General features: G+C 45.9%; 1 long non-coding RNA gene across 1 annotated transcript in view; it reads left to right on the top strand.

Moving 5' to 3' along the window:
- The window catches only part of LOC141133323 (uncharacterized), a 75,319-nt gene that overhangs the window by 12,123 nt on the left and 38,256 nt on the right, over positions 1–24,940 (top strand). The window contains exon 2 of the long non-coding RNA XR_012243049.1: positions 24,489–24,578. This is a non-coding gene — a long non-coding RNA (uncharacterized lncRNA). The remainder of the gene's footprint in view (positions 1–24,488; positions 24,579–24,940) is intronic.

Raw genomic sequence — 24,940 nt, 5'->3', positions numbered from 1 at the left:
GGGAAAGGGGAAAGAAAGAGGGAGTAGAGAGAGAGATGAGGAAGGCTAGAGAGAAATAAACATATACAGCAAATATACATGTAAATCAAAGAACTTGTGGGAAACAGAGAAATATCACGCAGAAATCTGCAGTGGTCCCGTTGGGGAGAGAGAGAGCGAAAGGCCATCCCAATCCCTGAGCAGGGGTGGGATAGGACAACTTCAGGGCCGTTCACACTCGCCCACCCCAGAAGGAAATGGGGGCGGGATTAAGCTATAGGATGGAGGTAGTGAGGGGAGAGTGCCCCGACAGCACACGGCCTGTAGAAGATACCAAATAACTTGTAGCCAACAAGAAAACAATAAGTTCCAGTTAGAAATATGAAAAACCATACAAATAAAACTAAAGTCAGTGTAAACAATGTACATCCTACAAGAGTTCACGCATGTAGACCAATTTGGAGTATGAGCAGAAAAAAAAAAAAAAATTAATTAAACCCCCCCCCTAAAAATAAGAAGAAAGATCAAACATTGGTCAGCTTAATGGCAAGACGGCTTTGGTCATGTGTAGGCAAATAAAGGTAGAAAATCACAGCGGCCATAGTCGGACATTAAAAAAACAAAAAAAACAAAAAACAAAAAAAAAAACAAAAAAAAAAAAAAAAACCCCCCTTGTAGGAGAGAGATTGGTCACATTAATGATCGAGGCGTGGGTGAAAAAGTAACAGTTTCAACCATGTTTTTGTGCGGAACCCGGAAGAGAAGTGCGCCTCTTCTTTGAGGGGGTTTTTTTCCATAGAGAGTCCGTGGAGCAGGAGAATTTGGGGACTGGGTCCTGTCAGCCTGGAAGTTCCATGGGTGAGAGATGTAGATCCTGCAGAAAAGTTGGAAGTTCCTCAGGAAATCTCAGCGTATGGGAGCGGCCATTTTTTGTGGCTATCAGGAAAGCCCCATCTGTATGTGATCCCGTCTGATCGTAGTTGGTCAAGGAGCGGTTTCAGAGCTCTACGACGATCTAAAGTATCCTTAGAGAGGTCCGCATAGATGGTGATGGTAGCCCCGTCAAAGTCAATGTTAGGCAGCCCCCGCATCTTTACCATGATGGCATTTTTATCTTCAAAGTAATGCAGGTGACATATAACATCCCTGGGCATATCTGAGTTAGCATTACGGGGTCGAAGGGCACGATGTACACGGTCAAAGCGTATCGGTGCAGTGACAGGGTTACCCAGGATAGTGTTAAAAATGCCTCTTATAGAAGGTTCGAGATCATTGTCTCCAGTGGCTTCCGGCAGACCTCTAACCCGTATATTATTTCTACGGTTACGGTTCTCGAGGTCCTCGAGCTTATACATAGATGCACGATGGGCAAACGCCAACTGGGGTAATTCTTTAATAGCTGATGCTTGCGTGTCTTGGCGCTGTTCCGTTTCCTCTACTCTGACCAAGATATGCGACATATCAGATCTGACTGCAGTTATTTCTTTTTTAATGGATTTCTCTAAACTGTGAAACATACCTGCAAGTTCTTTTTTAAGACCGTTCATTAGTGAGGACATTTCAGACCCCGCGGGGGATCCAGGATCGTCCATAAGGTCAGAGCAATAGGAGGATGCCGGAGAGCTCTCTCTCACAGATGCGGCGTGGGATGATGGAGAGGCGCTTGTTCTCGAGGTTCTGGCTTGGTCGTCACGTGCGTTGGCTAAGTATTGCTGGATGGATCCAGTGGAGACTGGAATGGGTAGTGATCTCTTGTTTGGACGCTTAACTGGGGCAGACCGGGTTCTAGGTGTTTTGGCGGGCATAACTGGAGCTATATGGCCGATAGCTGTAAAGAGTACCTCCCCTCACATCTGAGCAATATCACCCATTCATCAAGATGTTATTAGCGCACAGGGAAATAACCATGCAGGCAGTATGCAGGCAGCATTAAATGTACTCCAGCAATTGCAGAAAGGAGCAGGGAGGGTTAATAGCTCAGCTCTGTAAAGGGGGGGGTCTCGCTGCAGGATGAAAACCGTACTAGGACTTCAGTGAGGTGATCAGTGGAGCAGGTGAGTTAGAGGAATGTTTGGAGCACCAAGATGGCCGCCGGCTTCCAGAAGTAGGCCGAAGCCGCGGACTTTCCTGATGGCCGGGTGAGCGCCGCCGTCAGTTAAGAGGGTAGTCTCCGTGCGGTGCGTGGATGGAAGAGGGATGCTGTTACTCACTGTGTCCCGGTTGGTATAGAGGGCAGATCGGCTCCCGGTTGATGTCCTAAGACTTGATACTGCAGGCCGGAGGCTCCGAACGAGCGGTAGGCCGCAAGATGGCGTCCGGCCTCAGGGAATCAGAGCCGAGGCAGGGTTCACGGGCAGGGTTCCGCCGCTAATCACCCGCGATCTGTGGTAGGGCGGGGAACCGTCGACCCGGGGCAGACGTTCGCTCAGCACCCGGGTCACCAGAGCGGCCGGCCGGAGGCTCCGGTCGGGCAACAGGCCCCAATATGGCGGCCGGCGCTCCCGGCGCGGAACAGTCTGCAGGCCCGGAACAAAGCAACCGACTGGAGCCAAGAAAGGACCCTCCCGGAGTATAGCAGGGGAGTCCAGGAGGCTATATAGGCGTGATGGGGGCTCAGAGAGGTGAATTAGCCCCTGGATGGCGTTGGATTCTCTGTGGCTTTGAGGAGCTCAGCTAGCCCACGTCCTCCTCGGTGCACGTCCAGACACGCCCCCCCGTTTCTCCTTCTTTGAACCTCTTAGTAGTTAAAAGGTGACAATGCATTTTCCTACAAGGTGTAACTACTTGAGTACCAGCCTGTAATACCCCTTTACTACTAGGCCATTTTTCAGTCTTCAGTGCTGTGATAGTTTGGCCAACAATTACTCATGCAAAGCTGTACTCAAATTTGTTTTTTTTAGATAGGTAGAGCTTTCTTCTGGTTGCAATTAGCCACAGGCGGTGGTCTCAGCGGGGGGGGGGGGGGGGGGGTCATCGATAGTCTCAAGAAACTATTAGATAATCACCTGAATGACCTCAACATACAGGGATATACAATGTAATACTGACATATAATACTAATCACACACATAGGTTGGACTTGATGGACTTGTGTCTTTTTTTAACCTCACCTACTATGTAACTATGTAACTTCAATACCGGGCACTTTTCCCCCTTCCCATTAAATGACAATTGCGCGGTCATGCAACGCTGTACCCAAACAACGTTTTTATCATTTTGTTCCCACAAATAGAGTTTTCTTTTGGTGGTATTTGATCACCACTGGGGTTTTTATTCTTTGCTAAACAAATAAAAAAGATCGAGAATTTTGAAAAAAAAAAAAAATTTTTTCAGTTTGTGTCTGTTATAAAATGTTGTAAATAAATACGTTTTCTCCTTCACTGACAGGCACTGATGAGGCTGCACTGACGGGCACTGATGAGGCTACACTGATGGCCACTGATGAGGTGGCACTGATGATGAGGCACTAATATGCAGTACTGATGGGCACTGATATGCATTGATAGGCGACACTGATGGGCACTCATAAGCGACACTGATGGGCACTGAAAGGCCGCACTGATTGGCACTTATAGATGGCACTGATGGGCACTTATAGGCGGTACTGATGGGTGACACTAATGGGCACGGATAGATGGCACTGATAGGCAGCACTGATGAGGAGGCACCGGCAGGCATTACTAATGGGCACTGATTGGCATCCCTGGTGGTCATGGGTGGGCTTACCTGGTGGTCATGGGTGCACTTCCTCGTGGCTCAGCACTGATAATCAATCTGCGCAAACCCCCGTCCCGTCAGGAGAGCAGCCAATCATCTCTCCTTTACTCCCTTCTGTCAGTGCGAGTAGAGGAAAGCCGATAAACGGTTCTTCCTGTTTACACTGTGATCAGCTGTGATTGGACACAGCTGTTCACATGATAAAGAGTCTACGTCAGAGGCTCTTTACCGAGATCAGAGATGTGTTGTGTCAGACTGACACACCACACTAATGATCGCTACTCTGCGCGCCCCCTAGGGGCGCGCAATCGTGGCTTATCCTGCGTCACATGACGTCCAGTCAGGATAATTAAACCACATTCTACTATATGGCAGGCGGGAAGTGGTTAAAAGTTTTTTTTTGTTATTTTTTTCTATAAAAAGGGGAAAACAAGCAAACATTTTGCAAAAAAAAACAAAAAAAAACGGTTTCCCTTACTTTCTGTAAAAAATGTCAGAATAGAACGAAACTCCCCGAAATGACCCTTTTTTGGAAAGCAAGAACCCCAGGGTCACCTCATTTTTGGCCACAATTTTTAGGAGAGGAAGAAACATGCGGATACTGGGAGGGGAGGTTAAACATGGAGCTTAAGAATGGCGCACTAGATAAATGAAATGTACAGAAGAAGGAGGAAGTGAAGGGGCCAATGCACAGGTCACATAAAGTGGCATCATGGAGATGAACCGGATAATGTTCAGTTGTGCAGGATAAGGGAGATGAAATGGTTAATATACAGGTGACATAGAGGCAGCGTTGGAGATACGTTTAGAAGATGAAGGAGGGCAATAAAAGGGTTTAACCACTTAAGGACCGCCCCATGTACATATACTGCGGTAGGGTCGGCCCTTCAGCTCAAAATCATGTACCTGTACATGATTTCTTCTTCCTGGTCTGGAGCACGCCGCCAGAGACCCGCTCCCGCTGTGATTGGACACAGCGAGAGCCAATCAGCAGGTCCGGCGGACCCGATGTCCACCGGGAACCTGGCAATCGTTCGGAGAGAGGCAGAATGGCGGTCTGCCTATGTAAACAATGCAGAACGCTATTCTGCCAGAGGGAAAAATGGAGATCTTGTGTTTCTGCCAAGCAGAAACACAGATCTCTGTTTTCCTTTAGTCAAAGCGCATCCCCCACAGTTAGAAAGCAACCCCTGGGGACACATTTAACCCTTTGATCGCCCCTGACATTAACCCCTTCCCTGCCAGTGTCATTAGTACAGTGACAGTGGATTTGTTTTGGCACCGATCACTGTATTTGTGTCACTGGTCCCCAAAAAGTGTCACTTAGTGTCAGATTTGTCAATGTCACAGTCCTGCTAAAATTTGCTGCCATTACTAGTAAAAAATATAAAAAAACAAAAAGTCCCTAAATCTATCCCATAGTTTGTAGACGCTATAACTTTTGCGCAAACCAATCACCAAATTTGATTGTTTACATTTTTATTGGATATGTATTATAGCAAAAAGTAAAAAATATTGTTTTTTTGTTTCAAAATTGTTGGTCTTTTTTTGTTTATAGTGCAAAAATTAAAAAAACCGCAGAGGTGATCAAATACCACCAAAAGAAAGCTCTATTTGTGGGGAAGAAAAAGACATCAATTGTATTTGTGTACAGCTTCGCATGACTGCGTAATTGTAAGTTAAAGTAACACAGTGCCGTATTGCAAAAAAAAAAGGCCTGGTCAGGAAAGGGGTAAAACCTTCTGGAGCTGAAGTGGTTAAAAAAAAAGATTACTGTTTCACTGCATCAGAATGAATGGATCAGCAGCTGATCTCTCTTATTTGTCTGTTGTAGGGGGAAGGAGAGGGATCAGCACTATAAACAATACCATGTGATCACTGTGACGATCAATCACAGCGATCACATGGCACCCAGCGGCTTGGATCGGCTGGGTACAGTGTCTCAGTGTCTACAGTGTGCACTAGGTAAATAAAGGGCCGCCGATTCGCTGTTGATAGATGTACATTGGTACATAAGTGGTTAAAGGATTACTAAACCCAAGAACGTAAATATAATATATTGCAGACTACTGTCTTAAGATGAGGTGGCTGCATTCATTTTCTTTTTTTTACACTAAGAACATTTTAAATACAGAAAATACCTGTTGATTTTGCCAGAAATCCGGCATCGTTGTGACTTCTGTGAGCTGAGCTGAAAAACTCTTCCTTCCTAGCTATCTTCTGCAAACTACCAATTGCCCTGCCCTCCATGTAATACAGATGGAGAGACATGGACATTTTTGTAGTCCATTCAAGGAGAGCAGCCTGGGGTGGCAATCATGGTTCCCTCTATAGATACTGTGGAGGAGTGACCCCGGGACAGGAAGTGTGTTATTTCCAGTATTACCAGATGAAAATAAACTTGGAAAAAAAGAAAATAAATGTCCCACTTCTTAATGTACCTGCAACTCCGTACCTGCAACAACGCATACCACTCTTAATTCGGGGCCTATCAGTTGGAGCTTACCCACTTACCCACTAGTTAGAATCCCTATTGAGAGATGATTCCATGGTTAAACCCCTATCCCAAATCTTATGCTCTCTGTTCATGATGGCCTGGAAGGTCTTCATTCCAAATGGTGGGTGGATGTGCCGGATATGGATGTGGAAGCCTGGGAACACGTATGGGAGTACCCCTTCCTTCAACTGGTAGCCGTCAGAGATTGATTGATCCAATTTAAATTATAGAGCCTACTTGACGCCACAGAGACTAAAATCTCCCACTGACACCAACAATGGTGCACCATTCCTCTCACTGACAACAATGATGGGGCACTATTCCTTCCACTAACATCAACGATGGCACTGTTCTTCCCACTGACACCAACAATGGGGCACTATTCCTCTCACTGACACCAATTATGGGGCACTATTCCTTCCACTTACACCAACAATGGGGCACTATTCAACCCACGGACAACAATGATAGGGCACCATTCCTCCCATGGACACCGATGATGGGGCACTATTCCTCCCACTGATACCAACAATGGGGCACTATTCCACCCACGGACACCAACAACGGGGCATTATTCCTCCCACTGACACTAATGATGGGGCATTTTTCCTTCCTGAGCGCACATTTTTTGGCATGTTTTTCTCTCAACTCCCATAGCACAGATCATTGGTCTGCCCTACACATGCCCTACACATGCCCTACACATGGCAAAGTAGCTCATGGGACTGCGTGTTGCGGTTTTCACATTTGTTACTGTGCATTTTGCTGTTTGTCATTTGTTTCTTTACACAGCAAAATGTGTGTTTGCTCCTGCGTTTAGGGTGCCGTTAACAATTATTGGCGCTGAAAGCTCAACTAGTTCATTTTAGGTGTATAAAGGTGGCCATACACTATACAATCTGATTGTACAATCTCTATCTCCTTTCATCACAAGTACATTAAGTAAATGTGGATTCAAGTATTTACAGTATATATACTGTATATCAGGTTCATGCAAAAAAAAAATAGATCACGTGTTTGACATTAGAACTGGTACATTTGCAGGAATAGTGTGGAAAACTCGAAACACGGGTTTCAACCAGACCAGTTGAGCCTGTATGATGAACTGTAAGTGACACATGTTGTGGCTGCCATTATTTTTCAGTTTTTTTAGAACAAAACATAGTGTGTTAAGAAATATCATAGAAAAGGAGTAAAGGAATAAAGAAATAAAAAACATAGACAAACGGAGAGAAGGAGAGGGAAGGTGGGGTAGAAATGGGTTCAAACATAAAACTATAGCAGGATGGGTAGGGAAGGAAATGCCAGGATAAGGAAGGAAAATAGGTTAGATATTATGGGATGCCAGGGAGGCTAAAGTGCCATTAAAGCCTTGAGTATGTGTGTTATGAGTAGATTTGGTCATGTGTAGTAGGTGGATGGTTAGAGACCTTTGTATAGGCTTACTGGGGGTCAGATTATCAAAATTGTTATGGATTTCCATCTAATAGGAAGTAATAAAGGGGCATTCCCACCAAATGTGGAGGAAGGAACCAGAGGCACCACATCTTCTCCAACATACGGAGGTTCCTCAGGACATTTATTGTAGATTTTGTGGGGTCCTACCTGTAGGCTGAGGGGTCGTTGAGGACCCAGGTGGTAGGCACCCAAAGGAAAGACTCTGCACACAAAGTGGTTGAGAATGCGGAATATATTGTTAACAGTTCCAGTTACAATAATTGAGTCTATTCAACAGTAATAACTGAGCAACAACACTTACACAGGAGATGGACCTCCAGCAGGAGAGAGGAAGACCGAGGTCAGCGGCACCTGGCACAGGGGTGAAAGGCAGGCAGATGCAGTATGCTCTAAATAGCAGAGAAGTCTCCAAAGTAGTCTGCATCAATCCAATCCCTATACTTTCCCTCCTCCTCCAGAACCTGTCACTGCACTAGGTTCACTCTCCCTGACCAGAAGGTACCTGTCCCTAACCTCACCACACAGAATGTGCACCAACTGCAGTGAGCCAAGGCTTTTTTGTAATCTGCCCTCACCAAAGATGGCCGCAGGAGTCACACAAGTGTCAGTGTCCAATTGGACAGCAACCCACTCTTTGACATGTATGGAGGCCTAAGAGGAATAGGTCTGCAAAGTGGATGCAACAGCACCAACAGCACAAGGGAGGTCAACCTGCACTTGCTTACATACTAGGGTTGCCACCTTTTCTTCAAGTCAAACCCGAACACTTTAGCGGTGCACAGCGATTTTTTTTTATAGATATATTTTGCTAATAAATAACATTTCTAATCATATGAAGTTAATAACAAGAGTCCCCCTTTACATCAGAGTCCACAGAGTTCCCTTTTTACATCTGAACTCGCAGAGTTCCCTTACACTGTAAAGCGGGACTCTGCAGACTCTGATGTAAGAACTCTGGGGACTCTAACATAAGGGATGCTCTGGGAACCCTGATTTAAGGGGGAACACTGAGAACTCTGATGTAGGGAGAGGACTCTGATGTAAGGCGGAACACTGTGGCCTCTGGTGTAAAGTGGAACTCTAATGTAAGGGGTGCTCTGAGAACCCTGATTTACCTTAGTGTACTCACTACTCAGAGGCAGGAGAGAGAAAGGGGGAGGGGGCAGTCACAGACAGGGATGGATGGTGAGTTCACTCACCCTTTGGAAGTCAGCACCTCTCATCCAGATGTATCTGAGGCTGCTGGACTTCAAATTTAAGGCCCCCACTTTCCTTTTCTGAGGCACGGCACCGGGGATTGGAGTATGGACAGACACAGAGGGGTAGGGGTGGGAGGAAGAGGAGCAGATCAAGCCCTCTCTCCTCTCCTGTCTGTGTGTGTGTGGGGGGGGGGGGATGTTAGTGCTGGCTTTGGGCAGCATGATAGAGAATGTAACAGACACTCTCAGCTTAGACAACTGCAGCCAGCAACCCTGCTGGGAGGCCATAGTCCGGTCTGAATAATGTGTCCGGGTCTCAGGTAGCACGATTCCAAACCCGAACTGTCCCGGTGAATCCCGGACAGGTGGCAACCCTATTACATACCTGTCACAGACACTTGTCAAAAGTACTGACTATGCCTGCCTTTTCTGTCCAATTGTCCCACTCCCCCTCTCATACAAGCCATACTATCGGTTTCCACAATGGAAAGCACTCTATGAATGGAGGAGCTCTTTTCATTGTGGGATCTGAAAGTACAGCTTCTATAAATAGGGCAGGGAGGCGGACAGGGTAGGAATAGTCGGCACTTTTGACAAGTGACAGGTGAAACTGCTCATATTAACCCTGCAGCACCGTAAGATCATAGCTGGGGTATTGGGGGGTAGAGGATGGAAGATTTCAAAGAACACGGCAGCTACCAGCACACAGGATACTCTTCATTCATGTAAGTACAGTCCCTAGTGCTAATAAAAAAAGAAATTAAAAGAGAAGTATGGGGTTAGTTTTTTTTCCTGAATCATACTTACCTAGGTGGATGCAACATCTGTCCCTCGCCAGCTCTAACACAGAGAGGCGAGCGATCTAACACCACTGATCGCTTGGTTCTCAGAGCTCCCTGAGCAGATAGCTGGTGACTGTCAGTCACTGGTTCTCTGCTCTGCCCCCCTCCCTCACTCACTGGGCTGTGGAGGGGGCGACAGCCGCTGGATCAGCCTCTCAGGGGCTCGCTGAGAGGCTGAGCCGGGTGCCTGTCCAGGCATGTGGCTGAATCCCGACTCCATTGGCGCGATCTTGCTCGAGCCTGGACCGGCTCTGTGATGTCAGCCGACAGCAGGCTTCAGCCCGCTGTCTGCTAAAAATGGGTCACAGGAGTGCAGAACGAACTGTACTCCAGTGATCCACAGAAGAAGTATAGCCAAACGAGCTTTGGCTGTACTTCTTTAACTAAACTTCAGCTTTAAATGACTGGTTGGGCAACATGGTCTACTAATAGATGACGTTTAGCTTGCTAAAGCACCATGCATTATAAACATTTGCCATTTTTTTTTTCATAAAATACTGTTTTCACCCTTGGTTATATCTCAGCATTGCTGATCTAATCCAACCTCTTTCACCCTCTTTCATATACAGTATCTCAGCACATCTACTTGTAGTCTCCACCATGGTGACAATGCAGGGGCATAATAGGGAGACAGTTGTTACCCCATAACAGGAAGGGCCTCAAAAAGCACCCCCCCCCCCCCCCATGGTCGGGTCACCAGATATTTTTGCAATAAAATCTGCACGTTTAAAAAAGACAGAAAATAGGTTTTCACATGATGAAGCTTATGTAAATGTTTATTGATTGGGTTTAGAACTACTTTAGGGGTTCTTGCACACATGTGCCAAAAACGCCAATGTTTTTAGGCATTCGACCTTTTTTTACTGATCTGAATGCAGCTTATTGCTTTCAGTGGATCACGTAAATATTAGTAAACTAGCGCAGTGTTTAGATCAGTGAAAAAAAACATGCATTGATGGTAAGCATTTTACGTGCTTATGAAAATGTGCAGATACACACGAGTATGCACATACAGTGGGGACGGAAAGTATTCAGACCCCCTTAAATTTTTCACTCTTTGTTATATTGCAGCCATTTGCTAAAATCATTTAAGTTCATTTTTTTTCCTCATTAATGTACACACAGCACCCCATATTGACAGAAAAACACAGAATTGTTGAGATTTTTGCAGATTTATTAAAAAAGAAAAACTGAAATATCACATGGTCCTAAGTATTCAGACCCTTTGCTGTGGCACTCATATATTAACTCAGGTGCTGTCCATTTCTTCTGATCATCCTTGAGATGGTTCTACACCTTCATTTGAGTCCAGCTGTGTTTGATTATACTGATTGGACTTGATTAGGAAAGCCACACACCTGTCTATTTAAGACCTTACAGCTCACAGTGCATGTCAGAGAAAATGAGAATCATGAGGTCAAAGGAACTGCCTGAAGAGCTCAGAGACAGAATTGTGGCAAAGCACAGATCTGGCCAAGGTTACAAAAAAATTTCTCCTGCACTTAAGGTTCCTAAGAGCACAGTGGCCTCCATACTCCTTAAATGGAAGACGTTTGGGATGACCAGAACCCTTCCTAGAGCTGGCCATCCGGCCAAACTGAGCTATCGGGGGAGAAGAGCCTTGGTGGGAGAGGTAAAGAAGAACCCAAAGATCACTGTGGCTGAGCTCCAGAGATGCAGTCGGTTGATGGGAGAAAGTTGTAGAAAGTCAACCATCACTGCAGCCCTCCACCAGTAGGGGCTTTATGGCAGAGTGGCCCGACGGAAGCCTCTCCTCAGTGCAAGACACATGAAAGCCCGCATGGAGTTTGCTAAAAAAACACCTGAAGGACTCCAAGATGGTGAGAAATAAGATTCTCTGGTCTGATGAGACCAGGATAGAACTTTTTGGCCTTAATTCTAAGCGGTATGTGTGGAGAAAACCAGGCACTGCTCATCACCTGTCCAATACAGTCCCAACAGTGAAGCATGGTGGTGGCAGCATCATGCTGTGGGGGTGTTTTTCAGCTGCAGGGACAGGACGACTGGTTGCAATCGAGGGAAAGATGAATGCGGCCAAGTACAGGGATATCCTGGACGAAAACCTTCTCCAGAGTGCTCAGGACCTCAGACTGGGCCGAAGGTTTACCTTCCAACAAGACAATGACCCTAAGCACACAGCTAAAATAACAAAAGAGTGGCTTCACAACAACTCCGTGACTGTTCTGGAATGGCCCAGCCAGAGCCCTGACTTAAACCCAATTGAGCATCTCTGGAGAGACCTAAAAATGGCTGTCCACCAACGTTTACCTTTGACTAGCGTTCAGAGAGCTTTATCAAAGCCTGCCCGAAGCCTTGTTAGAAGCAAATGTAAAACTAGCCGTTAATGTGTGTTGAAGCCGAAGCAAGTGTAAATGAGCCCTAAAGTCCTGTTTACATGTTGCTTTTGCTTTGCTTTTGCTTTGCTTCAAAAATTATACCCCATGTAGCTTTAGTTGTGCTTCAAAGCGTCTTCAAAGCCTCCATAGAAGTCTATGGCAAAGCTCACTTGAAGGCCCACTGAAGCCACACCGAAGCCTCATTGAAGCCCAACGAAGCCTCACCAAAGGCTCATCGAAGCCCAACGAAGCATCACCAAAGGCTCATCGAAGCTCCACCGAAGCCTCATCGAAGCACCAAGCCAAAGCAAGGTGTAAACAGGACTGTAAGCTAACCATTTTATTTAGTGACAGGGGCTTTGACTAGTGTTCAGAGAGCTTTAACAAAGCATGTCCGAAGCCATGTTTTGAAGCAAGTGTAAACTAGCCCTAAAGGTGATTTTTTTTTTCTTAGCTAATTAGAAAATAGAAAAAGGTGAACTAACCTCATCACCGCTGCACTTAACTTTGTGGGTGATGAAGTTTCACCATCCACGCAACCTGGTCTTAGGGTTTGCATACCACACTGTTCTTCCTCTTCTTTCCCTAGCGATGCCAGGACAGATCACAGTGGTTCTGATTGGTCAGACTGGCTCCGATCCATTTTGACATTCATAGAAAAAGAAGAGAAGAAACAGTGTTGTTTTTCAAACCCCAGGACTGTTGCGCAGGGCTATGTGGACGGGGAAACTATTAACCACAGAGGTAAGGTCAGCAGGGACTGAGGAGTAGGAAGGAAGGGTGCTAGTTCCCCTTTCATTTTTTACTGGAGAGGTGCACTGACCCTTTACGGGAACCAAACGCACCAGAATGGCATCAACTTCTGTATTTTTTTTTGCTGCGCAATAATAATAATGATGTTAGTATCGCAGGCCACATAACAGATGCTATGCGATTTATTTCTGGGTTTACAAACATGGTTTCCTTAGCATCCGTAATTGACTTTTGTTCCGAGGATTGTGTACTCGCTGTTGCCTCTGTACTCAAACAGACCCAAGTGAGGGCGGTTGCCAGGAGGTGAGGGAAGCACGTCTGTGTCAGAATCACACCACTTTGTAGCTCAGCCCCTTTCCTGTACAAGGAAGAGATAGGAAGGAAATATTTATAGTATGACAAGAATCTGGAAACTCTCAGTATTTTCTACACCTTCCTTCAACAATGCAGACAAGAGCTGCTGACCCACCCGGGCTGTAAAAGTTATGACAGCGGCTTTGTGCCAAAGAGCTGCAAGGAGTCACCTGTCCCCTGACCGATAGGCCACACCATATTCTATACAGATTTCAGGTGAAAGCTTATTATAACATGAATGCCATCAATCGCTCCCCAATTAAACTTGGACTCCAGATCACAATAAAAAGCAGCTTCTTCCCTGAGTATGGGTTTTTGTTTTTTTCCAGATATTTTCAAGCTATAAATCAGTCTAAAAAACTTTAACCACTTGCTCACTGGGCACTTAAACCCCCTTCCTGCCCAGACTAATTTTCTGCTTTTAGTTCTCTCACACTTTGAATGACAATTGCGCGGTCATGCAACACTGTACCCAAATGAAATTTTTATCATTTTCTTCACACAAATAGAGCTTTCTTTTGGTGGTATTTAATCACTGTTGGGTTTTTTATTTTTTGCTAAAAAAAACACAGAAAATTTTGAAAAATACAAAAACAAAACAGTTTCTTAGTTTGTTATAAAATGTTGAAAACAGGTAATTTTTCTCCTCCTTTGATGTGTGCTGATGAGGCTGCACTGATGGGCACCGATAGGTGGCACTGATGGTTGGTACTAATGGGCAGCACTGACAGACACTGATAGGTGGTACTGATGATCACTGATGGGTGGCACTGATGGGCACTGGTAGGTGACACTGATAGGCAGCATTGATCAGTGGCACTGTTGATGAGGCACTGATGGGCCTTGATTGGCAGCACTGGTGGGCATTGATAGGTGGCACCGTTGGGCAAAGGTAGGTGGCACTCATGGGTACTGATAGGTGGCACTGGCAGGCACAGATGAGGCAGCTGCAGCTCTCTGTGTGAGGGACCGATGTCCGCTGAGAGCGCGAGGGGAAAAAAAACCTGATTCCCAATCTTCTGTTTACATCACATGATCAATTGTCATTGGCTGACAGCTGATCACGCGGTAAGGGGCCGGGGATCTCATAGACAGGGGGCGTGCAGGCAGCTCATGCACGGGAGGAAGTCATATGACGGCCTTCCAGCAATTAAGGCCCACTCTGTAGCCGTCGTTCGGCTATAGTGCGGGCAGGAGGAGGTTAAGGAGCTTCAGCGAATGTTTAGGTTCTATCTAGCCATTGCAGGCTGTGTGATCTGAGCCTAAAGTAGATTGCAACATTTCAGAGCTATGCAGGACCCCTTCATCAGGCTTGTGACGTCACATACCCTGATGAAGGGGTCCTGCCTGGCCCTGAAACGTTACAATCTGCTGTAATGGTGTGATCACTGATTAAAGCTCTGGACCCACTCTGGAGATCCTTGGTGTGCTGGTGACATTTTATTTCTTTGACTTGACACGGTTCCAGCCATTGTTCGCTACAACACCCGTTTATATACACAGCCATTTCTACAGGAATGTGTGCGTTGGGATTAGTGCGTTGGAAGCTGAGCCTAAAGTAGGCCCAATGGACCTCAGTGATGTCGACTATGCCTGACTTTTCCACCACCCCTCCTCCATTAATACAGGCCATACTAGAACTCCCAAGTATCCCTCTTTTAGGTCCAATGTACTAATCAGTATATATAAAAAAGTACCATTTTTATAACAAAAGTATTTCCTTCCTCTTCAAGGCATTTTTTCACCTTTATTAAAAAACAACCTATGAAGATAAGGGGAGTCTGTAGATAAAAACAAACTGTGCAGCTTTGACCAAAATTTAATAATGCCCTTACTAAAGGTGTAGGCCATTTTTATATCTCATGATGCTCAACTGGAAGACGTTGCTAAGGATGTTACTATGAGGCTCCTAGCTGTTACTGCTCACTAAGGATGAGCTCCGGCGTGTTCGCACACCCACACGTGTAGAGCCCGCCAGGAAGTCGGCACTGCGTTGCGCTAATCACAGGCAGTGAGACATTTCCCGATCTCTGCAGCCGCGCATCGGGACAATGTCTCACTGCCTGTGATTTGCGCAGCGCAGTGCCGACTTCCTGGCGGGCTCTGCACGTGGGCTGTGCGAACACGCCGGAGCTCATCCTTACTGCTCACCTCCATCTTCACAGTAGTGAGCTTCTTCTCTGAATAAAACCACCTCACATGCTCTTTCTCTCCCTTGATGCAGTAGCTCTAAACTCAGCGTTTGAGAGCTCACTCCTGTGATGGTGAAGGCGAGCAGCTGGGTGTGTCTTAGCAACGTCCTAGAAGTTTTCCAGTCAGGCTTCATGAGGTACATAAATGGCTTTACCAAGGGCATTATTCAACTTTGGTCAATGCTGCACAGTTTGTTTTTCATCTACAGATGCCCCTTAACTGGATAGGCAGATTTTTGGTAAAGGTGAAATAAGCCTCAGTTTAGTCCAAAAAAAAAAGTAGTAAAATAAACACGTAGCGCTGGTAGATTTGCAATCTACCGCATGTTAGGTAAATTTAGTAAATTGTGCGTTAGGAAGGTTAAAGTTTGCCTCTGTTCCAGCTTGGCTGACGTTATGTGTGTTTCCATGCTGACCGGTGGGTGTCGCTGTTGCCACTGGTCAGGGTTGGAAAGGCAACGTGTTGAAGCGTATGGATGCTCCTCTGTCCCAGGGGCACGCTCGGTGGCGGTGGTCCTCCGAGTTGCATTCTGGGCGAGGGTATTTATGGGACAGACGCCATATTTTGGGGTTCGTTTTACAGCCACCTGCTGGCCCTCCTGGCCGACAGGTATTCGTTAAGGAGCTACCTCGTGGTCCTCCGATCGGGAGGCCCACGATACAGCGGCGCAGGGGTGGGTCCAGAGGCTTGTCTGGGGCCTACCACCGTGGCCTGAGGAATGGTCCTGAGCTGTCGGTCCTGTGTGACGAAGCTGGACAACCGAGGAGATCCCAGGGGAGGACCCGTCTTGGAGAGATCACGCAGCGTGCTGGTCTATAGAGGGGCCTGGTGACTCGGTTGGAGGACGTATCCAAAAGTAACTATACAGCATAGTGTTGCTGGCTCGGCTTAAAGGTTCAAGCACTGTGACTGACTTTCACTACAGAGAAATCTATACATCCTGTGGCAGAGGATTGTACGGATTTTGTTCCCAAACAAGTCTGTGGCAGAGACTTTGATTCGTGCTGCGTACTGGCTGCTAGACCGGTGAGAGAGGCCTATCCAGACGAGCAAGGAGTGTTTCCCACGAGGGGAGCGCATTTCAAATAGTATTTGAATTCTACCGGGACATTTGTCAAGAGAACCCTACCAGAGAATATTTGAGTTTCTTCTGCAAGTTTCCTTTCTACCTCATTCCTGCTACTTCCTAAGTCATTTGTTTAATAAAGCATTGAAAACGTACTCCAGTGTTGGTGCGTGTGTTGTCCAGGAGTAAACTCAATGGAACCCCTAGACCCGGTGCCAGTGAAACAGAGGGAAGCAAGGTGAAGGTAACAGACCCGCTTAAACCAGCAGCTCCACCGTGAGTTAGTGCTACACACAAAAGACGGGACTTACTATCAATGCAAAATGTCCCTAGTGCTGCTGGCTCCTGCATTAGTTGAAAGCCTTCCTCCTCAGAACCGCTCCCCCCCCACCCCTTTACACTTGGCAACATAATCTTCCGGTGCAGTGGGGGTTAATAAACCTGATGGACCTAAGACTGGCACTCATCAAGAATGATAACTATGCCAACCCCTACAGCCTCTAAGTATCAACTATACCCCCCCCCATATTGTAGATTCTATAAATGAAACATGATCTATGAATGAAGGACATGTTTGCCTTTTCCGTTCATTGATCAGTGGGTGGCTGAACAGTGGCTCAGCCTCCTATTTTTACTGTGAAAGAGCCCTAATGCTTCTGGATTTTTTTCGCCAGTCTTATCTAAATAAAGACAAAGCCACTTTTTTCAAGTACCATAGACAAACAGATTTTCCAACAATTCATGTTGTAAAGCACTGCGTAAACTGTTGGCGCTGTATAAATCCTGTCTAATAATAATTCATGCCATAATCACATATTAGTACAGGAAGAGGGCTTCCTCTAGATGCTCATTCAGTCCCAGCGTTATGGAAGTCACACATGAATGACCTCATCTACCCGAAGTCTCATGTCTGTAGCAGGAATACAATGCAAACCTCATTAGCGGTGGATTGTGTTCCGTCATTTCTTGATTTCCTAACAGAGAACTGTGCATCATAGGACAGTATGGAGAAATCTACAGTGTGCCAACCACGGGCCTCTTGACCAACAAGACACATCATTGTCACAAGCCTAAAAAGTTTGTTTTTTTCCTTTAATCAGAATGAAAATGTAACAAATTTCCTGGAAAGTTTTGGTTTTACAGTGAGAGACAGAATAACTACAAAAAAATCCAGAAGAACGCATTTCAAAAATGTTATACGTTTGCATTTTAATGAGTGAAATACGTTTTTGACCCCTTCGCAAAACATGACTTAGTACCTGGTGGCAAAACCCTTGTTGGCAATCAGAGGTCAGACATTTCTTGTAGTTGGCCACCAGGTTTGCACATCTCAGGAGGGATTTTGTCCCACTCCTCTTTGCAGATCCTCTCCAAGTCATTAAAGTTTTGACACTGACGTTTGGTAACTCGAACCTTCAGCTCCATCCACATATTTTCTATGGGATTAAGGTCTGGAGACTGGCTAGGCCACTCCAGCACCTTAATGTGCTTCTTCTTGAGACACTCCTTTGTTGCCTAGGTCGTGTGTTTTGGGTCATTGTCATGCTGGAATACCCATCCATGACCCATTTTCAATGCCCTGGCTGAGGGGAGGAGGTTCAAACCCAAGAGTTGTCCTGTCCCCGTAGCAGAAAAACACCCCCAAAGCATAATGTTTCCACCTCCATGTTTGATGGTGGGGATGGTGTTCTTGCGATTATAGGCAGCATTCCTCCTCCTACAAACACAGCTAGTTGAGTTGATGCAAAAGAGATTGATTTTGGTCTCATCTGACCGCAACACTTTCATCTAGTTCTCCTCTGAATCATTCAGATGTTCATTAGCAGACTTCTGACAGGCTTGTACATGTGCTTTCTTGAGCAGGGGGGACCTTGCAGGCGCTGCAGGATTTCAGTCCTTCACGGTGTAGTGTGTTACCAATTGTTTTCTTGGTGACTATGGTCCCAGCTACTCTGAGACCATTGACAAGATTCTCCCGTGTAGTTCTGGGCTGATTCCTCACCGTCCTCATGATCATTGAAACTCCACGAGGCTTGCATGGAGCCCCCAGACCGAGAGAGATTGACAGTTATTTTGTGTTTCTTCCATTTGTGAATAATCGCACCAACTGTTGTCACCCTCTCACCAAGCTGTTTGGCGATGGTCTTATAGCCCATTCCAGCCTTGTGTAGGTCTACAATCTTGTCTCTGACATTGTTGGACAGCTCTTTGGTCTTGGCCACGGTGGAGAGATTGGAATCTGATTGATTCATTGATTGCTTCTGTGGACAGGTGTCTTTTATACAGCTCCTTTTAAGAGAGTGCTCCTAATCTTAGCTTGTTACCTGTATAGAAGACACCTGGGAGCCAGAAATCTTGCTGATTGATAGGGGATCAAATACTTATTTCACTCATTAAAATGCAAATCAATTTATAACTTTTTTGAAATGCGTTTTTCTGGATATTTTTGTTGTCATTCTGTCTCTCACTGTTAAAATAAACCTACCATTAAAATTATAGTCTGATCATTTCTTTGTTAGTGGCAGGGCTTTTTTTCAGGGGGAACTTGGTGGAACTCAGTTCCACCACCTCTGGCTCAGACCCTTTGGTGCCTGCTCACCACAATCACTTGTAAACACAGAAGTCTGGTTTCTGTGTTTACAAGCGACAGCTTTGCACTCTGTGTGTAATGCAATCCTGGTATTTAATGCCCCTTTAAGACCCTCCTACTGTTTTTGTGAAATGTGACTGAACATACCCACTATTTGATGTTAATTGGAGGGTGTGTGTAGGGGGAGGGGTTTTGTGGGGCCGTGGTTAAGTTCCAGCACCTATTTTTTGAGAAAAAAAGCCCTGGTTAGTGGGCAAAGGTACAAAATCAGAAGGGGCTCAAATACTTTTTCCCCCACTGTACATGACTTTTGGATATGTTTGAAAAGGAACATGATGAATGACACCACAATGCGCCGTGCATAGCGCGTTGCCATGTATTGTTGCCACAATGCACAAGTGTGAATGGGCCCCTAAAATAAATCTGTGCTTTTGCCATTTAATTTTTTCGCACCCCTTTAGAAGCATATACCCATTTTTCTTTGCCCTGCTGCTCAATTCCATTGCTGAGATCAAGGAAAAGAAGTCCTGTGTAGTCTTAAAAGTCACTCTAATGGAAATTTTCACACAGCTCCTCCTTCAGGCTCTACAAAAGTAAGGTGTGCATTACATGCTTCTCTATATCTGGACGTATGAAAGTAGTTTATTTAATCAGTTCAACTGAATGAATCGGGGGGCAAGTAGGTTCTGCTAGGAGGAAGGCTTTCAAAACAAACCTGTTGTTGGGCAAAGCACCGATTTGAATAAAAGTATAACTAAATGCCCCCATTAAGAAGATTGGCTGCGCTGATGGGCACTAAACAGGCTGAGCTGGTGGGCACTGAACAGGCTGAGCTGGTGGGCACTGAACAGGCTGAGCTGGTGGAAACTGAACAGGCTGCATTTATGGGCACTGGTGAGGCTGCATTGATGAGCACTGGTGAGGCTGCATTGATGGACACTGGTGAGGCTGAGCTGATGGGCACTGGTGAGGCTGCATTGATGGGCACTGAACAGGCTGCGCTGATGGGCACTGAACAGGCTGCGCTGATGGGCACTGGTGAGGCTGCACTGATGGGCACTGATTAGGCTGCATTGATGGACACTGGTGAGGCTAAGTTGATGGGCACTGGTGAGGCTGAACTGATGGCCACTGGTGAGGCCAAGCTGATGGGCACTGGTGAGGCTGAGCTGATGGGCACTGGCGAGGCTGCATTTATGGGCACTGAACAGGCTGAGCTGATGGGCACTGAACGGGCTGCATTTATGGGCACTGATGAGGCTGCATTGATGAACCCTGGTGAGGCTGAGCTGATGGACACTGGTGAGGCTGCATTGATGGGCACTGATGAGGCTGCATTGATGGGAACTGGTGAGGCTGCACTGATGGGCACTGATGAGGCTGCATTGATCAGGCTGCATTGATTGGCACTGGTGAGGCTGCGCTGATGGGCACTGATGAGCACTGGTGAGTATAATAAACTCTACAAATGTGCTTTAAAATGCATGGTTTTCCTTTTCCTGCTTTTATGAACAAGAAAATAATGATGTTATGCGGTTGCGCTGGTATAATAATGCTATGGGGCTGGTATGAAATGATTTCTAGAAATAACATATATATCATACAATCACTCCATAAACACATACCACAATATATCATTTGAGGAAAATAAGCTTAGAAAATAGTTTACTATTTGCCAATAAAAATAAAAAAATAAAAAAAAAATATGTCCCCGGATTTCATTTTAAAAATCTGGTCACCTTTCTCTATAGCAGCCAATCTTCTTTTTACTGAAATCCTCCTAAGAAAGGAAGAATTCTGATTGGTGGATATGGGTTCGTCTTGCTGAGCAGCAGTTTGATGCAAGCTGCCATTTCAGGTTGGTTTCTGTTTATATAAGAGAAGTGTCCCTCCCACCTATCTCTAGTAATCTGACAATGGCCAGAGGCAGGCATGAAATCTATCTCTACATTATGTAAACTGTGCGAGGAAAGAGGCTTCCCAGCTGTTCTTCCCCCGGTACGCCCAATCCTGGTTTCCTACAATTATGAACACTCTTCTATAGAAGAATTCCATCTGTACAACAGGATTCCGGAGAATCAAAGCTAAGCCTGGAGCAAAAATACAATCAGCTCTCACAACCACGTGTGTAAAAGGATCTCCATTCTCTGGATGAGCAGATTAGACAATTATTTAAGTAATTGGTGCTGTCATAACATGCTGTAATTCCTTTATGGGTCTGCATGTTGTACATTCCTGACATGTACAAATATACAGCAATGGTAGAATTTTTCAAAACAGCTCTACTATTACCCTTCATCTCCATTCAGTGACTTTGCCTAGGCTGGGGCGATGTCATCAGTCTGCTGCAGGTAGGAGGATACATATCCCCAGTCTCCTCTTCTCCAGTGATGAGGCTACAAGGTTGTAATTTTATAGCAAGTCACAAGGTGAGAGGATGCAGCAGGGGGCTTATATGTGTCAGACATTTGTGAATACAGTCAAGAATACTTCTTACATTGGAGGTCAGAGCAAAGCATACTTCTTACATTGGTGGTCAGAGCAAAGAATACTTCTTACATTGGTGGTCAGAGGGAAGATTACTTCCTACATTGGTGGTCAGTGCAAAGAATACTTCTTACATTGGTGGTAAGGAAAAATAATACGTCTTACATTGGTGGTCAGTGGGAAGAATGCTCCATACATTGGTGGTCAGCGGAAGACTACTTCTTACATTGGTGGTCAGAGGGAAGAATACTTCTTACATTGGTGATCAGCAGGAAAAATACTTCTTTAATTGGTGGTCATTGGAAAGAATACTTCTTACATTGGTGGTCAGTGGAAAGAATACTTCTTACATTGGTGGTCAGTGGAAAGAATACTTCTTACATTGGTGATCAGCAGGAAGAATACTTCTTACATTGGTGGTCAGTGGGAAGAATGCTTTTTACATTGGTGGTCAGAGGAAAGAATACTTCTTACATTGGTGGTCCATGAGAATAATGCTTCTTATTTTGGTGGTCAGTGGGAAGAATGCTCCTTACATTGGTGGCCAGTGGGGAGAATGCTCCTTACATTGGTGATCAGCGGGAAGACTACTTTCTACATTGATGGTCAGAGGGAAGAATACTTCTTACATTGGTGATCATAGAGAAAAATACTTACATTGATGGTCAGTGGGAAGAATGCTCCTTACATTAGTGATCAGTGAGAAGAATGTCCCTCACATTGGTGGTCAGTGGAAAGAATACCTTTTACATTGTTGATCAGTGGGAAGAATACTTCTTACTTTGGTGGTCAAGGGAAGAATGCCCCCTTACATTGGTGATCAGTGAGAAGAATGCTCCTTACACTGGTGGTCAGTGAGAAGAACGCCCCTTACATTGGTAATCAGTGGAAAGAATACTTTTTACATTGGTGATCAGCGGGAAGAATACTTCTTACATTGGTGGTCAAGATAAGAATGCACCTTACATTGGAGGTCAGTGATAAGAATGCCCCTTACATTGGTGATCAATGGGAAGAATGCCCTTACATTGGTGATCAGTGGGAAGAATACCTCTTACATTGATGGTCAGCGAGAAGAATGCCCCTTGTATTGGTAATCAGAGGGAACAATACTTCTTACATTGGTGATCAATGAGAAGAATGCTCCTTACATTGGTGATCAATGAGAAGAATGCTTCTTACATTGGTGATCAATGAGAAGAATGCCCCTTACATTGGTGATCAGTGGGAAGAATGCTCCTCACACTGGTGATCAATAAGAAGAATGCTCCTTACATTGGTGATCAATGAGAAGAATGCCCCTTACATTGGTGATCAGTGGGGAAGAATGCTCCTCACACTGGTGGCCAGTGAGAAGAATGCCCCCCCAACAGATAGTTAAAAAGATCATTGGTGGGCGTGTCCTGGCTATGGAGGAGTGAGGACGTGCTTTGCCTCAGCTCCGCTCACCTTTTACCAAAGTTACCTACACCTAATGGCTCCCCCCATGTCACCGCGACCACTGCAGTCTTCCCAACTGCCACAGACCAACAAAACCCGGCAGGGACAGCTGGATTCATATTTCCCAGGGACCCGAGGACAAGGCCGTGAGTCCTCCAATATGGCGCCGACCGGGAAGACACAGAGAACTGCAAAATCCTCTCAGCCAGCCGCGGCTCGGCCGTCGAAAGGGACAGCTTCCCTAACCTGAGTCACTCACCATCCCCAGGGTCGGTGAGTGACTAAGCCCCCCCAGTCTCCCCTGTATCCCTGGATGGCCGTTCTGAAGTGTCCGACTTCCTGGGCGATGAGGACATCAGGCGCCATATCATGTCCCTCCCCACTAGAGAAGATCTAGAACGCTTTACATGCAGAGTGGAGAAAGCTTTCACTGAAGATGTCGCCCAGCTGAAGGCTGATACTTCACATTTGGGCAACAGAGTGGAATCCCTAGAAGAGAAACTAGAGGAGGTTCTCCCCACCAATGGCATCCCTAGGGGGGCCAGAGGGGGCCCTGACCCCACTAACATTATGCTGTGCCCCATTATGTGCGGCCCCCCCCCCCATATGAAAAAAAATTTTTTTTTTTTTTTTTACAAAAAATCAATGTCTAAGAGGGAGAGAATCCCCAGTCAGCTCCTGCGGGTGATTCCTCCCCCCTCCCTCTGCTTGCTGACACTGCATAATGCGAACGCTCACACAACCACGGCCGCCCGATCTGCTCCTTCCCCTGCATCCTCATTGGCAGGGAGAAGAGCGAGTTGCAGGAAGGACTCCACCAGGACTCTCAGTTACTGAAAAAACAGACTGATTTCTCCCATCCTTAGGACAGGAGAACCAGCCTGTAAATTCCAAGAGATGCCAGACCAGAGCAGTCAATAGCAGGGGCAGGACAGCAAGAGGAGGCTGGGAAACCCCACAGTGGCAGAACACCAGGGCCCGGAGGCAAGACAACCTTTGCAACCCTGATAGTTCTCCCATTGCTTTGGATCCTTATATTTTCTTGGTATGCTGGTGACATATATATATTGTTTTCTGCCACCCTGGGGGACCCCAATACAGTAGGAAGGGAGCTCACTGCAGAACATGTGAAAGGGCCGTTGTGGGGTCGTAGTAAAGGGCCCCAGTATATATTTATATATCTCTATCTATATCTATAGATATAGATATAGATACATTTGCCCAAACCAAACTAACCCCCTCATCTGGTCTTAACACCTTGTAAGATGCGGTGGACGGGGATGGGACTTCCTACCTTCCCCCCCTATGTTGGCACACGTTCCCCACGTAGGCCCCCCTTTTTTGGGTACAGTCCCTTATTGGGACACTAGGTCGCGGTCCCCCCCCCTTTGAGTGGGAGGTCCTCACACCCGGCCTACAGATGTTTTATTTACTGATTTGGTTAACGCTACTTTATTGTGTTTTTTTTTTGCATTGACAGATAATTCTCTGTCTTTATTCTCTATTCTTTCTTCTCTCATCTCTTTCCCTCCTTCTTCTCTCACTTATCCTCCCAGGAGCGTCACTCTGCTTCGTGGTCTGCACCGGGCGAGTTGGAATACTCTGCATCCATTCCATCTTCCGGATCCTCCATGACTACACTTAAGGTAATATCCTATAAAGTACGAGGCCTCTGTTCCCCAGGGAAACTAAACAAATTATGGTGGGAACTTAAGAAGTTAGGAGCACAGGTGGTCCTCTTACAGGAAACCCATTTTACCCATCAATCCCTACCTATACTACCCACCAATTTATATAACCAATGGTTCCACAGTGCCTCCCCTACCTCCAATTACCTCCCTGACCTTCACAAAACTTGCCAGATCTCAGGGAGCAAAATGGACTCACAGGGCCGTTACGTCTTTTTGAAAGGTACTATCACGGGAAAGTATACTTTCGCTACAATCTATGCTCCCAATTCTAACCAGATAACCTTCATAGATGCTACCCTTGAACTACTAGTAGAATT

This window comes from Aquarana catesbeiana, linkage group LG03 (assembly GCF_042186555.1).
Source record: "Aquarana catesbeiana isolate 2022-GZ linkage group LG03, ASM4218655v1, whole genome shotgun sequence".
In the NCBI taxonomy this organism is placed as follows: domain Eukaryota; kingdom Metazoa; phylum Chordata; class Amphibia; order Anura; family Ranidae; genus Aquarana; species Aquarana catesbeiana.
This window is presented reverse-complemented; position numbering and strand designations above follow the sequence as displayed.